Consider the following 25,406-nt stretch of genomic DNA (forward strand, 5'->3'; position numbering starts at 1 on the left):
TTATTTTTTGATTGGACATTCTGGCTCCTCCTTGAAGCTGTTCAGCTTCTTGGAGATTTTGTTGCTGTTCTTCCTTGGAAGCGTGATAACACATCAACCTATTTACCATTAGCATTCTCTGCCTCACTGAGACAGCTACTTCCCCATGCATCTTTTTTGTTCTCTTCCTCTTTCTCAATTTCCAACACTTCTGTTCCTAGAATATAAGCTTTAGCATCTAATTCTCCATATCCTTGTACTCTTGATTTTATCTAGTCTTAACGGGGAATTTCTTCTGCATCTGAGAAATTCATTGTTCAGAAGAACTGAGTCAAAGTTGCAGCAGACATCATCAGATTCTTTACTTTGAGTGTTTTATACTAGGCCAGGATTTGGGGAAATTGAGTCATTAAGCGGTTATCTTTTTCTTAGAATCTCCTTCATTGATTCCTACTGTCATGATTTCCTCAGAGTTCTTGTCCACAACAAAATGGGTGGCCTCAATTATGAGCAATGACTGATCTCTGGGACTACCAGCTTATGAGATGTTTGTGCACAAACAGAAGGATCTTGCTCCTTCTCTTTGGTGCTGCTATAGAAACCTTTGCACAAAGGGATAGAAATTAGAAAAAGCTCATGAATTCCCACCAATCTGGAGATAAGTTTGTAGAGTATCTCTTTAGAGCTCTTCAGCGGCAATAGTATTTCTGCAAAACCTTGGGGAATCATGACTCAAATGGATAGCTGAGAAGTTAAACACCTCTGTTTTTTTCCTCTTCTTTTGTTTCTAAGCACTTCCATAACCTTTTCAACCTTTCCTTGTATTTGGAGCCTGTTTTCCTTATGGCATACTGCACTAAGATTCTTAGTCACTGTCCTGTTTCTCTTGTTCTTTTTTTCCTAGGAGGAAGGTCAAGGTAGCAACTAATACTTTGGTGACCTTAGAGAAGCATGAATTGTGATAACACTGGCAGTCTTGGCATCATTTCAGATGTTTCTTCTGGAGTTCAGTCATCACTTTCAAAGATATCTTGGCTACAGTTGCATTGCTGTCTCTTAAAATGTGCATATGGAATTCTGCAATAGTATATTGACTTTCTTCTTCTTGTTTTAATGTTTGTTTATTTTTGAGAGAGAGAGAGCGTTGGGGAGGGGCAGAGAGAGAGAGGGAGACAGAGGATCTGAAGTGGGCTCTGCACTGACAGCAGAGAGTCCCATGCAGGGCTGGAACTCACGAGCTGTGACGTCATGACCTGAGCTGAAATCGGGCTCTTTTTTAAAAAAATTTTTTAGGGGCGCCTGGGTGGCTCAGTTGGTTGAGCGTCCGACTTCAGCTCAGGTCACGATCTCACGGTCCGTGAGTTCGAGCCCTGTGTCGGGCTCTGGGCTGATGGCTCAGAGCCTGGAGCCTGCTTCCGATTCTGTGTCTCCCTCTCTCTCTGCCCCTCCCCCGTTCATGCTCTGTCTCAAAAATAAATAAATGTTAAAAAAAAAAATTAAAAAAAAATTTTTTTAATGTTTGTTTATTTTTGAGAGAGAAAGCATGAGCAGGAGAGGGGCAGAGAGAGAGGGAGACACAGAATCTGAAGGAGGCTTCAGGCTCTCAGCTGTCAGGCTCTCAGACAGAGTCTGACGCGGGGCTCGAACCCACAAACCATGAGATTATGACCTGAGCCAAAGTTGGACTCTTAGCCGACTGAGCCATCTAGTATTCTTGTATTTTACACTTTTTTTTTTTTTTTTTGTAATTTTTTTTTTTTTAACACTTATTTATTTTTGAGAGGCAGAGAGACAAAGCATGAGTGGGAGAGGGGCAGAGAGAGACACAGAATCCGAAGCAGGCTCCAGGCTTTGTGCTGTCAGCACACAGCTGGATGTAGGGCTGGAACCCATGAACTGTGAGATCATGACCTGAGCCAAGTCCTGATACGTAACCGACTGAGCCACCCAAAACCCCTCTTTTATCGTTTTTAAGGAGGCTTCATGGCCAGTGCAGAGTCCAATGAGGGGCACGAACTCACAACCCTGAGATCAAGAGTTGGATGCTTAACTAACTGAGTCACCCAGGTGCCCCAGTATTTCACAGTTCTATTCTGTTCTGTTACAAATGAGTGTATAAAGTCTTAGAAGCTTATATGGCAATGTAGAAGTTAAAAGAAGAACAGTAGTGGGGTGCCTGGGTGGCAGTTAAGCGTCCAACTCCTGATTTCAGCTCAGGTCATTATCTTATGGTCATGACATTGAGCCCCACATTGGCTCTGTGCTAGGCATATAGATTTAAGATTCTCTCTCTCCACCCTCTGCCTCTTCCCTGCTCACTCTTATGTGCTCACTCTTGTGTGCTCTCTCTCTTAAGTGCTCTCTTTCTCTCCCTCAAAAAGAAAAAAGAGCAAACTTGATGGGTTGATCAGATTCTTCTCCCAGAGATCAAAGATTTGCAAAATGTTATTGGAAGATCTGTGTTCAAGATAGTGTAATTGTAGGAGAGCAGATCTTTCAACTCTTGAGGAAAGTTGTCTAGATGTTCTGGGTAGCAGTGACCAATTGGTGCCATAAACGTCACCAACTTTGCCAGTTCTTTGCTGGGTTTATTTGGTTGCAGTTTGAAAATCTCTACTGAGATTTGCATTGAAGTTGATTTAGAATTATTTTAGGTGGTGCTTACATTCTGTAGTTATTCTTCCTAGTACTTTCTTAGATCTGTTCATCTATTAAGATTTCCTACTTAGCCCTTGAAAGCAGTGTGATTTTGCCACCCCTCTTAAAAAAATCTGAGTGATGGCCAGTAGATTATATATTTCTTGAGGGTAAAGAGAGGATAGCTTTCTTTATATCAAACAGCAGTCCTGGTGTATAGCAAGTAGGGAGTAAATGGTCTTTTTAAAACCTAAATTGGATTGTATTCTTTTGCTAAGTGAAGTGCTTCAATTCTGTTAAAAATAACCTTTTCAAAGTCTTTGTGAAATACAAACTTGAAAAATTGCAGCTTTATCTCCTAATTCTAAAATGAAATAAGGCTGATTGATATCCTAGGACCTGTTTGTTAGGAATAATTAACCTAATCTATTTAATAAGTACATTTAGTATTCAGTTTTGGAAGTTAAATGGATTAAATAGAGGATTTGTTTCACGTGACCCATGGTTTTGATTTTTCTGTTTCGTAGTATACCATGCGTTAGAAGGGATGTATGTTGGTTAAGTGATTATATAGCCTGGCTTAATCAGACATTTTAAGTGTCCAGACAGAAGGAAAAGTGAAGCTAAATTCTGGAAACGGCCAGAATGTCTTCAGACATGGGGAAAATAACTGTGGGAAAGGACAATTGAAGTTTTTTGATGTAAGAGCACAGAAAAATAAGATTTTTTTAATAGCTGACTTACAGTATTGCATATTCTTTTTGGACTTCTGTATTTTCCACATTATGTACTAGAAAACAAAGCATATAAAGCATATGGTCTTGAAGAGACAAACTTAATTACCTTATTAAATTTTGGCCAGCTAGGCCTTTTGTATGCATTTTTTTGTTAGTATATTGCTGATTATTTTTCACTGGCAGCATATTCACTTTAATCCTATGTGCCCTGAAATCTTACTTTAGTGAGCGTGTATACATAATTGTATCTGTACATTCCTTGGGTCAGGGAAGAAAGTGGTGGTAGTAAAAACTGTTTAGCATGTTGGAACAAGAGGGTTACTTTTATTTTCTTGGAATTTATTTATATCCAATTTCATCCAGAAATGTAATTATAAGGAGGAAAAGGAGGAAGCATAATTCAATGACTAAGAATAAAATTTGGATTTGGGTTTTCTTGGCAGCAAAGGTAAAAATGGAAATATGGTAAAATACATAGCACTAAACTGAAAGGAGGAATAAGACCAATTTTCCAGGGGTAAATCTTTTCTTGACAGATTTTAAAGAACTGTTTAAATTGGGAATTACATAAAAAGCTGTTTCTTTAATTTTTTGTTTGTTGTTTGTTTTTGCTAGAGGCCCTAGTTAAAGGGCTAGGACCAAGCATTAGCATTTCAAGCCAATGGAAGAAATTTTTTATGGGGTTTGGTTTGAATTTGGGCTGCACATGTGTTTTTTATTTGGCTAACAGATTTTTTTTTTCTTCAAAATACTTCAAACATTCAGAATACAGAGACCAATATAATTAACATTCGTGTATCTGCTCTACAGCTGTATTATATCTTAACATTTTTCTCATTTCCATTTTTTTAAGAAAAAAATTGCACATACAGTTGAAGCACCTTCTTGGATTACATTTCAGTTTCTTTACAGAAGTAATGATATCATGAATTTGGTGTTGATCATTCCTAATGCCTATTTTTATGTAATAGCTGCATAGAAATACGTTTATAAACAAATCATAATATTGTTTTGCATATTTTCAAACTTGATGTAAACAATGTTCTGCATATTCTGTAACTTGTTTTTCATGAAATGCCTGTATTTATTTATTTATTTACTTAAAAAAATTTTTTTTTTAACGTTTATTTATTATTGAGAGACAGAGACAGAGCATGACCAGGGGAGGGGCAAAGAGAGGAGGAGACACAGAATCCGAAGCAGGCTCCAGGCTCTGAGCTGTCAGCACAGAGCCCGATGCGGGGCTCGAACTCACAAACCGCGAGATCATGACCTGAGCCGAAGTCGGATGCTTAACCGACTGAGCCACCCAGGTGCCCCTATTTTTAATTTTTTTAAATTTATCTTAGAGAGCGAGCCTGCATGACAGTGTGGGAGGGGCAGAGAGATAGGGAGACTGAGGATCCAAATTGGGCTTTTGTGCTGACAGCGTAGAGCCCAATGTGGAGAGCCTCATGTAGGGCTGGAACTCATGAACTATGAGATCATGACCTAAGCTGAAGTTGGAGGCTTAACCAACTGAGCCACCCAAGCAACCCATGAAACATGTCTTTTAGATTCATATGAAACTGTTGATACATTACCATTTTTGACCTACAAGAATGACAGTTTCCTGTGGTTCAGCCTAATTATAGTCATCACTTTTTTCTGGGGTACAATTACATTATTATATGAATACATCCATTTTTAATTTATCATGTTGATAGGTATTTAGGTTGTTTCCAATTTTTCCTCTTTTAAAAACAATGCTACATTGAACATTCCTGATTAGGAATCCTTGTGCACATATTTCAGCTCTTTGGCAGGTTTTCTAAACTGCATGTTGGAAGCCATTAATGGGTTCTGAACTCAGTTTTAATCAGGAATTAAAATAGGATAGAAAAGTATTAGGTTGTATTATAGGCAGTATGGATAAAATGCTTTGTGAAAATTTTGTTTCTTTTTGTGTATGTGTATCTATGTGGTTACTAAGTGTTTTTTTTAAGTTTATTACAATTTTTTTTTTAATGTTTATTTATTTTTGAGAGAGAGAGAGAGAGAGACAGAGCCTGAGCTGGGAGGGACAGAGAGAGAGAGGGAAACACAGAATCCAAAGTAGGCTTCAGGCTCTGAGCTATCAGCACAGAGCCTGATGCAGGCCTCAAACTCACAGACCCGGGAAATCATGACCTGAGCTGAAAGTCGGATACTTAACTGACTGAGCCACCCAGGTGCCCCTGTGGTTACTAAGTTTGAAATGAAGTGAAAATTACCCAGAAATGAAGTTATTGGGTTGGAGGTTATGGAGATTACGGGAACTTTTAACTATGTCATAGATTGCCTAATTATCCTCCCAAATTGTGCCACTTTATTTTAGCATGAGAATATGAGAATTTGCTGTTTCCAAATCATTAGGATCCATGGCATTGCCAGATTTTTTTATGTGTTTACAAATCAGATGATATTTTTACAGAAAAGTATCATATCATCTTTATTTTTCTTGATTAATTATGAGATTGAACATGTTTCAATTGTTGAGTGACTATTCAAGTTTCCATTTCTTGAATTGACTATCTGCTACCTGTCCTGCCTATTCCTTTGTCTTTTTAAATTGATTATAGGAGCTTATTAAATATTTTAGTTGTGTCTGCTAAATGAATTGCAAATATTTTCTTCCAAGCTATGTGGTTTATTTGTTAACTTTTTATATGGTTTTGTTGAATATAAATGATTATTAAATCTATTACCATTTTCCTTATTTGTGTCCTTTGTGTCTTAAGAAATCTATTCCATACCCCAAGGTCATTAAGAGTTTTCCATACTTCTTTCTAAAAGTTTTTGAAAAAATGTTTTGAATATTTTGCCTGAAAAAAAAAGGTATTTTTATATAATATGAGGCAGGGATCTAATTTAATTTTTTATATGCATAATCAGTTACTACAGATTTAATTTAATTTTTTATATGCATAATCAGTTATTACAGCACCATTTAACAGTGTGTTTTAGAATTTGAATTGTTAATCTTTTAAGCAGTTTTGCTTCAACACAGTAACAGCCTTTGTCTTTACTCAGGCTGTTTCACATGTTCAAGTTTGTGACTTCTGGGCAAGAGGAAATGATTGAGCGATTACTTGATTCAGAAGTACAACCTAGAGGAGTAGATAGATACAGAGCATATTTGTAGATCTCACCCATGTCATTTTTCTCAACCACTTTTGTAATAGAACTGGTGTGCAGTTTAAGGATACACTTTGAGGAAACAGATTTCTGTCTTTTGCATTGCTGGTTAATATCCACAGACTTTGGAAACCAGATAAGCAGGTGTTCCATTGACATCTTGATACTTGAAACTTCAGAATATAGTTGACCTTTGAACTACATGGGTTTGAACTGTGCAGGTCTACTTAATACGTGAATTTTTTATAGTGCAGTACTGTAAGTGTATTTTCTCTTATGATTTTCTTAATAACCTTTTTCCTCTAGCTTACTTTATTGTAATGGTACAGTATATAATACATATAGCATAAGTCCAGTGTCTTCCCTCCAATTCTGTTTCTTAAAGGCTTAGAACTTGACTTTATGTTTTGGGAATTTGACAAAATTCAGATTTTTTTTTACTGAGGAGTAGAAACTTTTTTGGTCATGTTTATGGTTTAGCTTTTTAAAAAGTCAAATTTATTGAGTATAGTTTACACTCTATAAGATTCACCCTTTTTTTAGAGGTACAGTTCTGTGAATTTTTGCAAACATTGCTGAAGGATTTTTTATGCCAAAGTGGACTTGATAACTGGTGGAAAGGCCTATAAAGTAGCAGCACAGCAAATAACAGTTGGCATCTTTTTATCACTTTAGAAATCTTTATAGGAAGATTTGCATTAGGCATAACAATAGACCAGTTGTGTGGTCTGCTCCACTGACTTTTCCCCCAACTGTCATTCACATGATCATGGGATTTGTTTTTTTTTTTTCTCCCCTCAAGAAAGTTGGTCAAGTGGGATATGGCAGTTAGAACAGGTTCCATGTGATTTTACTTAAAAGTTGGCCTACTTCATGCTAGGGCAAAAAAAAAAAAAAAAGTAGTGTAAATGATTCAAAGTGTTGCCTGTCTTTATATATTCAAAATAATTAAAAAAAATTTTTTTTAATGTTTTTATTTTTGAGAGAGACAGTGTGAGTGGGGGAGGGGAAAAGAGTGAGGGGGAGACACAGAATCTAAAACAGGCTCCCTGAGCTGTCAGCATAGATAGAGCCTGATGCAGGGCTCGAACCCACGAGCTGTGAGATCATGACTTGGGCTGAAGTCAGATGCTTAACCAACTGAGCCACCCAGACTCCCCTATTCAAAGTAAATTTTAAAAAATAAACTGTTTGATTTGAAATGTTTCTTTGTGTTTATAGCAGTTAAGATTTTATGAACATGAAGGCTTGAGAATGCTTGTCTTAAAAATTGAGGTATTTCTTCTTCTCAGTTGTCAGCTGTACCATTTTCTTAAGGGCTGTATCAGTAGCATATGTTAGGAATTTTTCCCATTTTATCAGTCCCTCCCCCCCCCCCCCCCCCACCATTACCAGTTTTGTTTTATTGACATTTTTCTACTCAGAAATGTTTTGAGTGTCTGGGGAAGAATTCCAATTTTAATCAGTCGTTTCATTGGTTCTGGTATGTAGCAAGGCTCTATGTTCTTCCCTATTTTTTGACTGTTTCTTAATATTTTCAACGTTGTTGTAAAGTACAACGTATTATCAGTGTTCAAACTCCTGATTTTGGCATTTAAGTAGTATGCATTTAGTAGAGCTTATGTTTCATGGAAACAGAGGGTTGTGAATAAGAGCATTGACTTGGGTGTTAGGCAGAGTAGGTTGATTAGGTAGGTTAGTTTACCACTTGTAAATATAGTTAACTCAGGCAAGTTATTTGGAAGTTTCCTGGGGGTTTTGTCATTTCCAAAATGGAGGAAATAATTGTACCTATCCCCCAGGATTGTTGTAAAGATTAAAGAGATAATTCATGGGAAATGTTCTTTGCATGTAGTAAGTACTCCTCCTCTTTCTCCTCCTGTTCTTCTCCTCCTCTTTTTCCTCCTCCTACACATCCAACAAAGGTTTTGAGTTCCTACTTTGCATCCGTGTTATGAAACAAAAATGGATTCTAAAGGTTTTCTGACCCTAAGAAGTTTCCAGGAGGGGAAGGCAAACATGTAAATGGACAAATGCAGTAAATTGTGACAGGTGCTATAATAAAAACATTAATAAGAATAAAGGAGTTAGTGTTAGGAGCCTGGGGAGGTCAGGGAAATTAATTTCTGCCCCTGAACTTCTTACAAAGTTTGAGTAGTAATTCCCTATACATTTATTTGGCAAATACTTATTTTGAATACAGTTAGTGTGTGCCAGTTGCTGTTTTAGGTGCTAGGAATATAGGAATAAAGAAGACAATGTCTGTTCTCTCAGGGGCTTTCATTCTAATGGGAAAAGAGCAGTAGTAAACAAAAATCTCACAGACAAGAAAGAGATTAAAAGGTCATGTGGTAAGGAGTAAGTTGAGTTAGGAGGTGCCAATTTAGATGGTGTAGACAGAAGGATTCTTTGAGTAGGTGACTTTTAAATTGAGATCAGCATGTGTAGAAGGAGCCTGCAATGGGGATGATCAGAGGGATGAGCATTCCAGGGTTTGGGAAACCTGGTGACATAAAGCCCTTTGAGCTTTTGGAGTGTTAGAGGAATAGACAGGTCAGTGGATGCAATGTAGTGTGCAAGGGGGACAGTGGTACAAGAAGAGGTCAAAGGTAGGGCTAAAATCACTTAAGGTTTTGTAAGCCAGGATAAAGGTTTTCTAGTTATAAAGGAAAGTTATTGGAGGGCTCAAAACAAGGGGGTGCCTTTTGATAAAGATCACTGTGACTGCTGTGTGAGTAGTGGATTCTGGATTCTAAAGCATAAGGAATGGGGATAGTTGGGTAACAAAGATGGAACCAAGGAGACCTTTATAGGCTAGTGTATTAGGACAGGTGAGAGAGATTTTATTTTCTGGCTGAAACCAGAAAGTAATAGAAATGGGTAGATTTGGACTATGTTTTGAAGACTGAATTAGTAGGACTTGCTGAGTGTATTATGACAGCTCTTATTATTACTTTGGTGCCTAAATAATGTTTTATAGGTATATGTTGCATCACATATCACATGGTAATAATTGTGAAGAGTATTATGTAAACATTTTAATAATATTGTATCTAGTTTTGAGCTTCTTATGCTAGATAGGATATGAAAAAAGTGGGTCGAGTCTAGTAAAGTCTCCAGGAAATGATCAGAAATTAAAAAATGAGTCCTTTATGGAAAAGCTTAATGAATAAGAATTATTTAGCCTGGATTGGTCAAAGTTGAATTAACAATAATGATTTTCAGCAAACTAATGGATATTATCATTGTGGAAAACTAAAATGATGATGTCTTTTGATATTCATCCTGAATACTATGGATTTCTAGACCTTAAGGACTATTAAATATTTGAAGAAATGCTTGTGGGAGAGCCTCATCTTTGGAGACCTTTGAGAATCTATTGAATGATTTCCACTTGGTATAAAGAATTGAACCCATCACATATTTTGAAATCATGTATTGGGTTTGATTCTTTATATTGCTTAGTGAGAGAAGAGTAGGTATTGGTTAGTTATCATTATTTCCATACTTTTGCATTTCATTATGTGATTATAAGCTAGGGCTTCCGCCATTTAGTTTAAACACTACATTTATACTTAGCTAATTCTTTTGTATACTATGGGTACCTCATCTTCCAAATAAAAAAATGGCAGAGAGAAATGCACAAATTTAATGAAATGGCATTAAGGTAGTTTTTTAAATTAAAAAAAATTTTTTAATGTTTATTCTTGAGAGAGAGAGAGAGAGAGAGAGAGAGAGAGAGAGATAATCAAGCAGGCTCCAGGCTCTGAGCTGTCAGCACAGAGCCCATCGCGGGACTCAGACTCCCAAACCATGAAATCATGACCTGAGCCCAAGTCGGGTGCTTAACTGACTGAGTCACCCAGGTACCCCTAAGGTGTCTTTTTAATACTGGTTTGTCATTAGTGTTTGTTGTGACCAGAAACTTCACAATCTTCAAATATGACTATTGCTACTTGGTGTGTGGTATTTAGCTGGGCTTTCTCACTAGTGATCTCATTCTATTGCTAACCTCACAGGGCATGATTTAAGTTAATTCTTGGTGCTTTGCCTCTGTTAGCTTATTCAGTTCTCACAACTATGCATGACATGGAGATTGTTGACTCTTTTACACATTAATTTGCCATCTGCCATGGACCTTTGAAGTTGTTAAAAATTAGGATATTAAGTCTTCAGATTCTGAGGGCCGGTAGTGCAGTGTCTCTTTGTATTAGTTGGGACACAGTGAGTAGGGTGTAATAGTTGAAATCTAGGAGCATCACTTTCTAGTTCTATAATTAGATTATTCAGTGGTAGAGGACAGGCTGCCAAATATGTCCCAAGGTTTTTGTTGGCTTCCTCTAAGGTGAAAGTAGCCAATTTCAAAGTGACTGGAAAGTTGTATACTGAAACTATTCTGTGGTCTATCATTCCACACTGAGGTATGCCTTTGAAGTTGGTGCATGGTTAATGAGATTCCTGATATCAAATTCATGCTTTTCCTTCATTGGAAACCTGAATGGTGCAAAATGTTCTACATGGAAGTATTGGTATGTTGTGTCCCTTATTACCTCCTCTTTCAGACTTCATTGTGAAGTAAAATATAGTGGATACAAATTGTTCAGATTTAGTTATTCAACTAATGGAATGGGATTATTTTTTAGGATGGAATAGTTTATTCCATCAGTAGGATCAGTAAGGATATTAAAGGTGCTAGATTTTCTTTTGAACCCTAGCTTTTTCCTTTTTAACCACTATCAATGAAGTACTGATGTGTGTTACTTGACTGGCTTAAGTTTTTACAGAATTCGGATGGAAGATTTCTGTCACACTAACTGCAGGGAAAGTGGTTGATCTCTTAAAATTAATGCTTACAGAACGGTACAGTGATGGGGGAGAGGTGTCCTCTGGATACCAGAATGTTGTTCCTTGCTGGTTATGTGACATTTATGCTTTGTGATCTTTGTGAACTCTGTGTGCTTTCTTGAATGTATTTTTTACATCAATAAAAAGTTTATTAGACAAAGAGGCAATGCAGTACTGTAGTATATTTTTCTGGATTGCAGCCTTGACATCTTATTTCACAGTTCTTAAAACTTTAATTTGGTACCTTTTTCTATATTTTACAGGCTGTGGACTTTATGGGCTTTAAGCTGAGCATGTTTTTTTGAAATATATTTCTATTTTCTTTATTCATCCAATTTTTAATGGTAATTTGACTTACAATTTTTAAATTTCTTTTCATTTATTCCCCAAGTAGGGATCAGTGAATTGAGCTTTTTCTTTGCTAATATTAATCATTTATTAATAAAACTATAGAAGTAGCATTGATTAATAAGAGCACCAGGAATGAGCACTAGATTGAAATTTTAGCTCACCAGTTACTAGTTGTGTGTTAGTTACTCAGACTGTTTTGCTTTATGTCCTCATCTATAAAGTGGGGATTGATAGTACCCATCTCATATCTCACAGAGTTTTAACTGAATTAATTCTTTATTACTTAAAAGACACAGTGCCTGGTGTATAGTAAGCACTAAATAAGCTATAGTTGCTATTACCATTTTTCTTACTGTGATAAAATATACATACGAAGTTTACTATTTTGAGCATTTTTAAGTTTATATTTCATTAGTGTTTAATATATTTACAATGTTGTGTAACCTTTACCAGTATCTATTCCAAAACTTTTGAATCACCTAAAACAAAAACTAACCATTAGCAATAACTTGCCATTACCCCCTCTCACTAGCCCTGATAATCTGTGTTCTGTCAATTGTACCATGAATCCAAACTTAATCCTCTTTTGTTATTTATTAATAGCTTAATAGTTCATTGTATGTTTTTAAAAAAAATTTAATGTTTTATTTTTGAGAAGGAGAGAGAGAGAGGAAGAGAGTATGCATGGGGGAGGGGCAGAGAGAGAGGGAGACACAGAATCCGAAGCAGGCTCCTTGCTCCAAGCTGTCAGCACAGATCCCGACATGGGGCTTGAATTCAGGAACCTGGAGATCATGACCTGAGCGGAAGTCGGATGCTTAACCTACTGAGCCACCCAGGCACCCCATTTCATTACGTGTTTATATTACATTTTGTTTATCCATTCATTTGTCCATGGATGCTAGTAGAGTTTCCATGTTTTGTCTGTTGGGAGTATTGGTATATGAGTATCTATTTGAATTCTTGTTTTCAATTTTTAGTATATGTCCAGGAGTGGAATTGCTGAATCCCAGTAATTCTGTTTACCTTTTTGAGGAACTTTTGAGGAACCTGTTACTCTTGTTTTTATTATCATTATGGTCGCCATTATTTGGTGAAATGTATTGATGAGATTTTTTTTTAGAAATTACTACCCAGGTGCTATTAGCATTGTGGTATGTATTTTTATCGGAAACTATGTGCATGATTTTCCACTCCTTGCATTGAAATTTCTGGTGTGGAGTATTATGTATAAAACTGTGGAGCTGGACTTGCCTGCTTTCTCTCTTTTTTTTGAATTAAACTTTTCTGTTGGAGATAATTGTAGGTGCATGTGCAGTAGTAAGAAATGATACAGAGATCCCCATACACTTTGCCTAGTTTCTCCCACTGCTAAAATCTTACAAAACTATATCTAGTGTAATATTGTAATCATGATACTGACATTGTTTTTTCTTTTTATGATACTGACATTTTTAAGATACAGGACAATTTTTTTTTTTTTTAATTTTGAAATTTAGTTTAGAGAGCAGGGAGGGGGCAGAGAACGAATCTTAAGCAGGCTCCACGCTGAACGCAAAGCCCCACATGGGGCTTGGTCTTTCGACTGTGAGATCATGACCTGAGCCAAAATCAACAGTCAGACGCTTGACTGAGCCCCCTAGGCGCCCCAAGATACAGAACAATTCTGTTAACCCCAAGGATCTTTCATGGTGACCTTTTATGACCGTATCCACTTCTCACTCCTATGCCTTCCTTAAGTCCTGACAACCACTAGTCTGTTCTCCATTTCTATATTTTTGTTATTTCAAGGATGTCATAAAAATGGAATCATACAGTATATTACTTTTTGGGATTGTTTTTTTTTCTCCCCAATTAAAAAATTGTAAAATGTATATAAAATTTACTGTCTTTTTTACTACACATTTTAAAAATGTGCAGTCATGTTGTGCGTTTTGTGCAGCCATTTATCTATAGAATTCTTTTCATCTTACAAAATGGAAACTATAAATTAAGCAGTAATTCCCTGTCCCCCCCCCCACCCCCCAAACCCTGGATACCATCATTCTACTTTCTCTGTGATTTTGACTACTTTAATAAGTTCTCTCATACAAGTAGAATCATGTAGCATTTGTTCTTTGTGATTGGCTTATTTCACTTAGCAAAATGCCACAGTTCATCCAGGTTGTAGTGTGTGTCAGAATTTCCTTCCTTTTTGAGGCTAAGTAGTGTTTTGTATGTATAGACTATATTATTGATTCATCCATTGATAAGACACTTGGGTTGCTTCCATGTGTTAGCTGTTATAAGTAATGCTGTTATGAATATGAGTGTATAAATGTCTCTCCTGGACCCTGCTTTGAATTCTTTTGAGTGTATACCCAGAAATAGAATCACTAGATCATATAGTGATTCTATTTTTAATTTTTTTGAGGGAACTACCATACTGTTTTCCACATCTTGCCTGTTCTTTTAAAATTGAGGGCAACATAAAAATCAAAATCACAAAATAGGTGAAGTAATACATCGTACTAATATCATCTAATAACAAGCCCAACTTACGATTAAATATAAATAATTTTAAATCCTTTTCTTTTTTCCATTTGTCCCCCTAGAGAATGGGACATTTATTTGTTCATTCAAGAAACCTATATTGAATGTCTCCTGTGTATCTTGCAATTTGTGTTTCAGCAGTGAACAAAACAGGAATCCTTGCCCTTATGTAACATGCAAACTATTGTTTTTTAAAAAATACATTTCCTAGAATAGAGTTGTATTTCTAGACCTGAAGTGTCAAACAATTAAGTTAGCAATTTCTTCAGGTAGAAAAAATTGATTTTGAGGTACATGTAAGTTACCTCGGTGTTTTTAATCAGTGTAGTAACTTTATGCAGTATTATTTGAAGGGAAAGTGAAGTCTATGAAGTGGGAATTTAAAATTTTCCATTGCTTTTCCATTAGAAAGGCAACCTGGTGTTAGTACATTTGCCTGGGAGTCAAGAGATCTAGGTTCCAGTCCATCATGTAATATTTGGTATTCTCCTGGATTCTTCACTTTCATTTTTGTCCCTCCTCACTTCTTTTTAAAGGATTTTGGCCACTGTTGTTAGGCTGGTAACTATGTTAGATCACTTTTGTTACTGGTAACACCCAGTACTATTTTCAAGCTTATTCTCTTTTCTTAATTTGTGCTTCCTGATATCAACTGAATATTTGTTACTTCAAACTTCATTTCCAAAAACAATTTCATTACTTTCCCCTTTAACATCCCTTCATCTCATTGAATGGTATTCTCTAAATACACTTAACTGCCTAAGCAGAAAACCTGAGTCATCTAATGTCTTTGTATTCTTCATTGACCCTCATTTAATCAGTCATCCAGTGTTGATATTTCTCTACTGAGTATATCTTGAATCTGTCCCTTGTCCTCTAATTTTTGAATAGACCTTACTATTCTTGTTTGCATATGCTCTTTGCACAGAATACCTTTCATCTATTGTGATTGGCAAACCCCCTCTGTAAAACCTTGAACATTTCTTTTGGGAGAAATGTTGTAGCATGTGTCAGTACTTCATTACTTTTTTTTTTATTGTGAAAAAAATAAAATTTACATTTTAACCATTAAAAAAATGTTTACTTTGAGAGAGAGGGAGAAAGTGAGCACGAGTTGGGGGAGGGGCAGAGAGAGAGGGAAAGAGAGAATTGCAAGCAGGCTCTACAGGTCAGCGCAGAGCCCAAAGCAGTGCTTGATTTCCTGAATCGTGAGATCATGACCTGAGCTGAAGTTGAGTCGGACGCTAAACTGACTGAACCACCCACATGTCCCCATTTTAACCCTTTTTTAAGTGTACAGTTCATTAAATACATTTACATGTTGTGTAACCATCACCACCATTTCCAGAACTTTTTCATCATCCTAAAAAAAATATGTACCAATTAATAACTCCTACTCCTTCCTTTCCATTCCTTCTGGTAACTTCTGTTTTACTTTCAGTCTCTGAATTTGCCTATTCCAGTAACCTCATGTAAGTGGAACCATACAATATTTGTCTTTTGTGTTTGGTCTGGTTTATTTGGTACATAGCATAATGTTTACAACATTGGTTCATGTTATAGCATGTATTAGAATTTCATTTCTTTTTATGGCTGAAGAATAATCCGTATTATGATTATACTACATTTTGTTTATCCATTTGTCTGTTCTTTCAGCTTTTCACCCGTTGTGACCAGTCCTGCTATGTAGATTTGTTCTCTGCCCTCCTCCAGCTTTATATGTATACACACATACACATTTTGTAAGGTGGTTACCACAGTCCAGTAATTGACACATCTATCAACTGACAGTTACCTCCCCCTCCCTTATCTATCTGTCTAGTAAAAACACTTAAGATTTACCCTCTTAATATACAATGTTAAGTATGTATACAAGTATTCAAGTATACAATATTCAAGTATACAACATTATTAACTGTAATCACCGTGTTGTATATTAGATCTCCAGAACTTACTCATCCTGTGTAACTGAAACTTTGCACCCTTTGATTAACCTCTCTCTGTGTCCTGTACTACCCAACCCCTGGCAACCACCATTCTTTCTGTTTTTTGAGTTTGACTTTTTTAGATGACAAATGTTAAGTGAGCTCATGCGATATTTGTTGATCTGTGTCTGGCTTATTTTACTGAACATAATGTCAAGTAATTATTAACAGTTATTATAATTATATGTATAATATATATAATTAAATGTTTTATGTATAATGTTATATATAATGTTAACATAATTATTAACATAATGTCCTCCAGGTTCATCCATGTTGTTGCAAATGGCAGGATTTCCTTCTTTTTTTCACACTGTGCATGTGTGTGTAATGGAATGTTAACGTATCTTAATTTCTTCATTCATCTGTCAGTGGACACTTAGGTTTTCTTTCATACATATATATATTGTGAATAATGCCTCAAATGAATATGGAAGTGCAGACATCTTCTTGAGATCCTGACATTTTTTCATTTTCTTGGCTGTATACCCAGAAGTGGGATTGCAGGATCATCCTCTGTCAACACTTGTTATCTTTTGTGTGTTTGGATAATAGCTTTTCTAACAGGTGTGAGATGATATCTCTTGGTTTTGATTTGCTTTTCTCTGATGACTAGTGATGTTGAGTACCTTTTAGTATACCTGTTGCCATTTGTGTTTTCTTTGGAGATGTGTGTATTTAGTTCCTCTGCCCATTTTTTAATTGGGTTATTTTTTCTTTGCTGTTGAGTTGAGCTACTTGCATATTTTGAATATTAGCCCCTTATCAGATATATGGTTTACAAATATTTTCTCTCTTTCCATAGATTGTCTCTTCATTCTGCTGATTTTTTTGTTTGCTGTGCAGAAGCTTTCCAGTTTAATGTCATCGCACCATCTTTTTGCTTTGATTAGCTTTGCTTTTGGGCTCCTATCCAAAAAATGATTTCCCATGCTAAAGTCAAGAAGCTTTTCCCCCATATTTTCTTCTAGTAGTTCTATAATTTCAGGTCTTACATTTAAGTCTAATTTATTTTGAGTTGATTTTTGTGTATAGTGTGAGATAATGGTCCAGTTCCATTCTTTTGCATGTGGACATCCAGTTTTCTCAACACCATTTATTGAAGAGACTGTTGTTTCCTTGTTATGTGCTTTTGGCACCATTGTCGAAAATCAGTTGACTGTAGTTGCATGTGTTTATTTCTCGACTATTTAGTTCTGTTAGTCTAGTCTGTTTTTATGTCAATACCATTTATTTTGATTACTGTAGCTTTGTAATGTATTTTGAAATCAGGAAGTGTGATGCCTTCAGCTTCATTCTTTTAGCTCAAGATTGCTTTGACTATTTGGAGTTCATTTTGGTTCTATATGGATCTCAGGACTCCCCCCTAGCCCCTCCCCCCCCATTTCTGTGAAAAATGCCATTGGAATTTTGGTAGGGATTGCTCTGAATTTGTAGATTGCTTTGGGTAGTATGCACACTTAACAGTGTTAGTTCTTCAATCCTTGCACATAGAATAACTTGCTGTTTATTTGTGTCTTCAATTTCTTTCAACAATACTATAGAGTTTTCAGTGTATAGATCTTTCACCTCCTCGGTTAAATTTATACTTAAGTATTCTTTTGAAGTTATTGTAAATGAGATTGTTTTCTTAATTGTTTTTTTTTTTTTTTTTTTTTGGATGGTTCCTTGGTAGTGTATAGAAATGCAGTTGATTTTTGTGTATCAGTTTTGTATCCTGCAAATTAAAAAAAAAAGCCCTGCCATCTGCAAATAGAGATGATTTTACTTTTCTAACTAAGATGCCTTTTATTTCTTTTTGTTGCCTAAGTGCTCTGGCTAGGACTTCTAATGCCATATTGAATAGAATGGGTGAGAACAGGCATCTTTGTCTTGTTCTGAACTTAGAGGTAAAGCTTTCAGCTTTTTACCATTGCATATGATGGTAGTTTGTCATTAGCTTTTGAGATGATCATATGAATGATAATCACAATGACCCTGTTAATGTGGTATACTACATTTGTGGATTGCATATGTTGAAACATCCTTGAATTCCAGGGATAAATTTGATTCGATCATAGTAAATGATTGTTTAAATATGCTATTGAATTAGGTTTGCTAGTATTTTGTTGAGGATTTTTGCATCTGTGTTCATCAGGGATATTGGCTCGTAATTCTTTTTTCTTATAGGGTCCTTGTCTGGCTTTGGGAAGAATTTGAGAAGAATTGGCATTAATTCTTATTTATGATTGATTAGAATTTACCAGTAAAGTCCTCTGGGGGACTTTCCTTCTCCCACCCTCCCTCCCTTCTTCCCTCCCTTCTTCCTTCAACTCCTTCCCTCCCTCCTTCTTTCCCTTCTTCTCTCCCTTCCATCCTTACATTTACTTATTTTGAAGAGAGAGTGAGCAGGGGAGAGACAGAGAAAGAGAGAGAGAGAGAGAGAGAGAGAGAGAGAGAGAGAGAATCCCAAGTAGGTTCCATGCTGTCAGAACAGACCCTGACACAGGGCTCGATCTCACAAACTGAACTGTGAGGTCATGACCTGAGTCGAAGTCAAGAGTTGGACCCTTAACCAGCTGAGCTACTCAGGCATTCTGGTGCATTTTTCTTTGTTCAAAGATGTTTAGGGGGGCATCCGGGTGGCTCAGTCGGTTGAGTGTCTGACTTTGCCTCAGGTCACAATCTTGCAGTTCACGAGTTTGAGCCCCATGTTGGGCTCTGTGCTGACAGCTCAGAGACTTGAGTCTGCTTTGGGTTCTGTGTCTCCCTCTCTCATTCTGCTCCTCCCTGGCTTACACTCTCTCTGTCAAAAATAAACATTAAAAAAAAAAAAAAAAAAAAAGATGTTTGGGGTGTTGAGTTTGGAGTCTGCTTAAGATTCTCTCTCTCCCTCTGCCCCTCTCCCCTGCTTGTGCACTCTCTCTTAAGTAAAATAAAAGACATTTGATTACTGTTTCAATCTTACTTTGTTTTTGGTTTGTTCAGATTTTTTATTTCTTCATGATTAAGTCTTGGTAGGTTGTATGATACTAGGAATTTATCCATTTCTTTCAGGTTATCCAATTTGTTGGAGTGAAATTGTTCATAGTAGTCCTTTATGATCTTTTCCATTTTTTCAGTATCAGTTGTTGTATCTCCTGTGATTTGTAATTTTCTTTTGCTTGGTTAGTCTAGCCAAAGATTTGTCAATTTTGTTTCTCTTAAAAAAAAAAAAAACAAAACAAACCACAACCCAAGTCCTAGTGTCATTTTTTTTTTTTTTTTTAAGAGAGAGCGAGCACTCTAGCATGCTGATGAGGGAGGGGCAGAGGGAGAAAGAATCTCAAGCAGGCTCCTCACTCACTGTGGGACCTGCCGTGAGGCTTGATGCCTTGACCCTGGGATCATGACTTGAGCCAAAATCAAGAGTCGGACACCCACTGACTGAGCCACACAGGTGCCCCTCTAATGTCATTGCTTTTTAAAATTTTTTTTCTTGTCTCTATTTTATTTTTGTTCTAATCTTAGTTCCTTCCTTCTGCTAACTTTTGGCTTAGTTTGTTTTTTTCCTAGCTCCTTGAGGTATAAAGTTAGATTGTTTATTTGGGATTTTTCTTTTTTCTTAATGTATGTATTTATTGACTTAAACTTCCTTTTAGAACTAACTTCTTTTGCTGCCTCCCAGAAGTTTTTGATATATTTTTTTTCCATCTTTGTCTCCATGTATTTTTTTGATATCTCTTTTAATTTTTGCTTTGACCCATTGGCTGTTCAGGAATGTGTCATTCAATGTCCACATTTTTGCACCTGTTCCCATTTTCCTCCTGATTTTGATTTCCAGTTTCATACCATTATGGTTGGAAAAGTTAGATATACTTTTAGTCCTCTTAAATTAGTTAAGACTTACATTGAGGCCTAACATGATCCATCCTAGAGAATGTTTTGTATGTATAGTTTGGTTCATATTTACTTTATGTTTTTAGGTTCTTTGGTGTTGATTGCATGTGTATTTACACTTACTATCCTTTTGATGAGTTGACCCCTTTATTATTGCATAATGACCTTCTTTATCTTTCTTTTTGAATGTTTTATTTTTGAGAGAGAGCGAGTGCATGAGCAAGCATAGGGGAGGGGCAGAGAGAAAGAGAGGGAGTCACAGAATCTGAAGCAGCCTCCAAGCTCTGAGCTGTCAGCACAGAGCACGACATGGGGCTTGAACCCACAAACTGTGAGATCATGACCTGAGCCAAAGTCAGATGTGTAACTGACTGAGCCACCCAGGTGCCCCTCTTTTTTGTCTTTGTCATAGTTTTTAACTGAGAATCTGTCTTTGTTTTATATAATAAGTACAGTTACTCCTGCTGTCTTTCATTTACTATTTGCATAGAATCTCTTTTTTCATGTCTTCGTTTCCAGCCTATGTGTGTCCTTGCAGCTAAAGTGAATCTCTTGTAGTGAACATACTGTTGGATCTTGTTTTTTAATCCACTCACATACTCTTATGTCTTTCATTGGAGAATTGAATCCATTAAGATTTAAACAATTATTGATAGGTAAGGACTTAACTCTTGTCATTTTGTTAATTGTCTTCTGTTTTCTGACTTTATTTCCTTTGTGCCATTCTTCTTTTCTTACTGTCTTCTTGATTTAATGATTTTTTAAAATAGTGGTATGCTTTAAATCTTTCTCTCTTTTTTCTCTTCTCTTCTCTCCTCTCCTCTCCTCTCCTCTCCTCCCTTCTCCTCTCCTCCCCTCTCCTCCCCTCCCCTCCCCTCCCCTCCCCTCCCCTCTCCTCTTCTCGTAGGCTTCACGCCCACTGCAGAGACCAATACAGGTCTTGAACTCACACCCTGAGATCAAGAGCTGAGCTGAGATCAAGAGTCAGATGCTTAACCTAATGAGCCACCTAAACACCGCTGTATCTTTTTTATCTTTTGTGAATCTACTAGAGTTTTCTTTGTGGTTGCCATGAGGCTTACCTAAAATCAGCAGTTTATTTTAAGCTGATAACAATTTATCATATTCTTTAAAAATTTTTTTTTTAAACATTTATTCATTTTTGAGAGATAGAGTGTGGGTGGAGAAGGTGCAGAGAGAAGGAAACACAGAATCTGAAGCAGGCTCCAGGCTCTGAGCTGTCAGCACAGAGCCTGACGTGGGGCTTGAATTCACAGACTGTGAGATCATGACCTGAGCTGAAGTTGGATGCTTAACTGACTGAGCCACCCAGGTGCCCCCAATTTAACATATTCTGTACTTTTACCCCCATTCTATATTTTATATTATTGATGTCACAATTTACATATTTTTATATTGTGTATTCATTAGTAAAATATTATGGCTATAGTTGTTTTTTTAAGTTTATTCATTTATTTTTAGAGAGAGCAGAGAGAGAGGAAGAGAGAGAGAATCCCAAGTACATTCTGTGCCACTAGTGTGAAGCTGAATGTGGGGCTCGAACCCCTGAACTGAGAGACCATGACCCGAGCCGAAACCAAGAGCTGGATACTTAACTGACTGAGCCATTGAGGCACCCCTAGAGTTAACTTTTTAAAAAATATTTATTTTGGGGCGCCTGGGTGGCTCAGTTGGTTGAGCATCCGACTTTGGCTGAGGTCACGATCTCGTGGTCCGGGAGTTCGAGCCCCGCGTCGGGCTCTGTGCTGACTGCTCAGAGCCTGGAGCCTGTTTCACATTCTGTGTCTCCCTCTCTCTCTGCCCCTCCCGCGTTCATGCTCTGTCTCTCTCTGTCTCAAAAATAAATAAACGTTAAAAAAAATTTTTTTTTTTTAAATTTATTTTGAGAGAGAACGGGAGAGAATGTGTGAGTGAACAGGGGAGGGGCAGGGAGAGAGAATCCCAAGCAGGCCCCGTGCTTGGTGTGGAGCCTGAGACAGACTTGGGGCTTAATCGCATGACTGAGATCATGACCTGAGCCGAAATCAATAGTTGGACACTTAACCATCTGAGCCAGCCAGGTGCTTCTAGAGTTATTTTTAATAGTTTTGTTTTATAACTTTTAAAGTTAAAAGTGATGCCCACAACATCATTACACTATTAGAGTATTCTGTATTTGAGTCTATACTTGCCTTTGCCAGTGAGTGTTATAATTTCATATGTTTTCATGTTATTAATTAGTATCCTTTCATTTCAGTTTGAAGAACTCTTTTTAGCATTTCTTGTAAGGCAGGTGTGGTGGTGAAGAACTCCCTCAGCTTTTGTTTGGGAAAGTCTTTATCTCTCATTTGTTTCTGAAGGACTGTTTTGCTGGGTATTCTTGGTGAAGATGGTTTTTTGTTTTTGTTTTCTTTTAGCATTTTTAATATGTCATCCCATTTTCTCTTGGCCTGCAGAGTTTCTGCTGAGAAATCTGCTTATTGCCTTATGGAGGTTTCCTTGTATATCATGAGTTGCTTTTCTCTTTCTGATTTCAAACTTCTCATTTTGTCTTTAACTTTTCAGATTTGGTTATAATGTGTTGTTGTGTAATCATTTTAGGATTGGTCCTATTTTGGGACCTCTGAGCCTCAAGTATCTAGAGGTCTATATCCTTCCCATAATATGGGAAGTTTCAGGCATTGTTCCGTTAATTTTTTTTAAAGTTTATTTATTTTGAGAGAGAGTGTGAGCATGTGCACGAATGGCAGAGGGGCAGAGAGCGAGGAGAGAGAGAGAATCCAAAGTTGACTCTGCACTGTCCATGCAGAGCCTGACTTGGAGTCTTGAACCCACAAACTGTGAGATAGTGACCTGAGCCGAAGTCAAGAGATGGACACTTAACCAACTGAGCCACGTAGGCACCTCTCTGCCATTGTTTCTTTAAATAAGTTTTCTGCCTTTTTTCTCCCTCTTTTCTTTCTGGGACTCCCACTATGGGTATATTGGTTCATTTGATGGTAGCCCATAATTCCTGTAAGTTTTCTTCGTTGTTTTTCATTTGTTTTTCTTTTTTCTTCTCTGACTCAGTAATTTGAAATGACATGTTTGAGCTCAGAGATTCTTTGTTGTGTTTGATTGAATATGCTTTTGAAGTTTTCTATTGCAGTTTTCATTTTATTTATTGTATTCTTCAGCCCCAGAATTAGTGTTTGATTATTTTTTGTGGTATCTATATTTTTGTTGAACTTCTCGTTTTTATGTCTTTTTCTGATTTCATTGAGTTGTTTATCTGTGCTCTCATGTAGGTCACTGAGTTTCCTTAAAAAGCAATTTTGTTGTTTATGCTGAAAGGCTCCCATTTATTTTTTCCTAGGGCAGTGTCCTGAAGTTTTGAAGGCCGTGTACCATCTTTCAATCCAGGAGAGTTGAGCCAGCCGTCTGTGATTGCTTTGTCTATGATTTTCAGTGCTTTGCGTGAGCTGGTTTCATTGGGGAAGAGCACATGGAGTGCTGGGGGCACATGGGGCCTAGTTGGGGTTATCTTCAGGTAATGTGTCTTATGAGGTTTGTGGGTAGGCCTCTTGCTGGAGCCTGTGAGTGGTCAGTAACATCCATGGCACTTTATTGAATTCTGTGCCCTAGTTGCTGTGAGCCCTGTTTCTCTTCCCTGCTTTGTCTCAGTGTTCTGGGTGGAATGAGAATGAAGGGGCCCCTGAGCAGCATCCTGTAGATCTGGGGAAGTGGGTGCTCATTTTGTTCGCACCTTCCCCTGTGGTAGAAATCACAGGTGGAAGGATTCTTTCTTGGCACTGATTTGTGCTGCTTTAGGGAAAGTATGCCATTGGTGAAGTTGTAACTGTTCTTCTTACTTTCTTCAGTGTACTTACTTGCAGATTTTTTTCCTCCAAAGAGCTTATGAGACCTCTCTGGGACTCCAGGGTTCCCACAAAGGTATTCTAGTCCATGGGCAATTATCAAAATTGCTGTTTCGTGGGAAATGAATGCTGAAAACTCCTGCTCCTTCTTGTTGATATCACTGTCTGTCGATTCCTTTTTAAGCAACATATTAGATTGTAAGATTTTTCGTGATGTTTGCATGACTTAACTGATCATGTTAACTCAGATAATAAAATGATTTTGGAAATGTTTACAATGATTTAGATTGGACTTTATATTGAACTTTTAAGAAATTGATGTATAAATTCCTATCTATAGAAAACAGTTTTAAAGTGGTGTTGAGATAAATCTCTAGCTTTGAAAAATGTGATAGACCAGGTTGGACATTTATTTTCAGTGTTGGTTTTCATCATAACTATGTGGTATCTTGTCATCAGTTGAGCTGTAGTCTGTGGATGATTTTGTGGTAATTATAAACTAAGTAAGAGATGAGTAAAAGAAGTAGAGTTCATTTCTTCTAAAGTCTTAAAAATTTGAGGGAGGCATATGTCCCTACTGTTCACATCAAATTCTTCACTTTCCATTGAAATCATTAGTCATTCGTAGTCACTAAGTGACTGAAATTAGCTGGCAATTATATAGATTCCTCACATCTTCCCCCTCTACCCCTCAATATGTGGTGTAATAGTTGAAAGCTGCCACTCAACTTTTTTTTTATTCCAAATTGAGGACAATTAAAAAAATCACAGATGGATAATTTGTGTGCGGTTTTATGTAGGTAAAACTAGGAGTGAATTGATTTCTGTTTGGGGACTGGGCAGCTACTTCACACATTGCTAGAATTATATTTCATGGCTGATGTGTTGCTAAATATAATACATGAAAATAACCAATTCTAAAAGGAAAAAAATATCACTGATTAATCCACTACTCTACCTGAATGATTTTAGTTTTTTTATATTTGTTTTTGTCAAAGTTTCTTTTTAAAAAAATTAGTACCTTGTGTTTTTTTCGAGCAATTTTAAGTTTTTAGAAAAATTGAATGGAAAATACAGAGTTCCCATATACCCTCTCATTTCCTCCAGTTTCATCTAGTATTAGTATCTTTCATTAGTATGGTATGTTTGTTATGTTTGATGTGCCAATATAAATGTTAATATTAACTAAATTCCAAAGTTTACAGTAGGGTTTATTCTTTGTGTGGGTTGTGACAAATGTGTGTATGTATCCACCATTACAGGATCATACAGAATAGTTTCACTGCCCTAAAAATGTCCTGTGCTCCACCTATTCATCTCTCTTTCCCATGAACTCCTGTTAATCACTCATCTTTTTACTGTCTCCCTAATTTTGCCTTTTTCAGAATGTCAGCTTTGAAATCATGTAGTATGTAGCCTTTTAGAATGGCTTCTTTCCATTTAGCAAAATTTCCTCTATGTAAGTTTCT

General features: G+C 36.7%; 1 protein-coding gene and 1 pseudogene across 4 annotated transcripts in view; one reads left to right on the forward strand and one right to left on the reverse strand.

Annotated features, from left to right (window-relative positions):
* LOC128775006 (protein SDA1 homolog) lies at positions 1 to 24,127 on the reverse strand (annotated as a pseudogene).
* Positions 1 to 25,406, forward strand: part of ADIPOR2 (adiponectin receptor 2) — an 83,789-nt gene that overhangs the window by 5,839 nt on the left and 52,544 nt on the right. The window lies entirely within an intron of this gene.

The sequence above is a fragment of the Panthera pardus genome, unplaced genomic scaffold (assembly GCF_024362965.1).
Source record: "Panthera pardus isolate Hobbes unplaced genomic scaffold, ASM2436296v1 HiC_scaffold_6, whole genome shotgun sequence".
In the NCBI taxonomy this organism is placed as follows: domain Eukaryota; kingdom Metazoa; phylum Chordata; class Mammalia; order Carnivora; family Felidae; genus Panthera; species Panthera pardus.